This window comes from Tupaia chinensis, unplaced genomic scaffold, assembly GCF_000334495.1.
Source record: "Tupaia chinensis unplaced genomic scaffold, TupChi_1.0 Scaffold000531_1, whole genome shotgun sequence".
Lineage (NCBI taxonomy): Eukaryota > Metazoa > Chordata > Mammalia > Scandentia > Tupaiidae > Tupaia > Tupaia belangeri.
The window spans coordinates 449,444-450,385 of record NW_006160044.1 but is presented as its reverse complement, the minus strand read 5'-3'; positions in this window follow the sequence as shown (position 1 = coordinate 450,385).

Genomic DNA, 942 nt, shown 5'->3' with positions numbered 1-942 from the left:
TAATGTTAGCTGATTCTGGGTATAGATGGTCCTTTGGTGCTTACCATATAGTAAATACATTTAAACAACCCTCCAAGGTAGTTTTTGCATTCCTGTTTTACAGACAAGGCCAACAGAAGTGACTGACCAACTTTCCTGGGGTCAGAGTTGCCAGGGCTTAGACCAGGATTTGGGCAGGGGTGTTCCTTCACCACGCCGCCTCCTGGAGCCAGCTTTACTGTCCTAAGTCTCCATAGGACTGAAAAGGGAAGCCTTCTTTGACTCCCCCACTTCAGTGATAAACTAAAGCACCTCCCCACCCAAGATGAAAATGGCCTTGGGGTCTAGAGGTGCACCCCTGCCCAGACCCTGCATTTTGTAATTTTTTTTTTTTTGGGGGTGAGGTTTTTCCTATAGGGCGCTTGCACTCGCCAGAAAGAGAGAGACAGAAAGGGGGGACGGCTTGGCTGCAATCCCTTCTCCTCCATTCTCCTCTCGGGATCTTGGGTATGCACGGATCTTGGGCACGCACGGATCTTGGGCACGTACAGATCTTGGGCACACACGCACACGCACCCAGCGTGAGTTTAACCGGGTCTGGGACTCAACCGAGGTCGGCTACATAGGAGTCTAGTAACATAGCCATTACACTAACTGCTGATCCCAGCATTTTGTAATTTTAAACTCCATGAAGGTGCATGAGGAAGTTTGGTGACCCAAACGAAGTAGCAGGGCCCCGCAGCCTGCGGGGTAAGCGCGCGGCCCAGCACTCCCGGCCTGACACCTCGCGAGTAATAAATTCTCAGACCAAAAGGCTCCGAAAGAACGCCCTGGGGACACTGAAACTCGTCCGGTACCATTCCTCCGCAGTGCAATGCGGCAAGACAGCCCGGCTTGCTGCCCCCGTTCTGCAGACAGGAAACTGAGGTCGCGGCGGGCAGGGACCTGGCGGGGCCAGGTCCG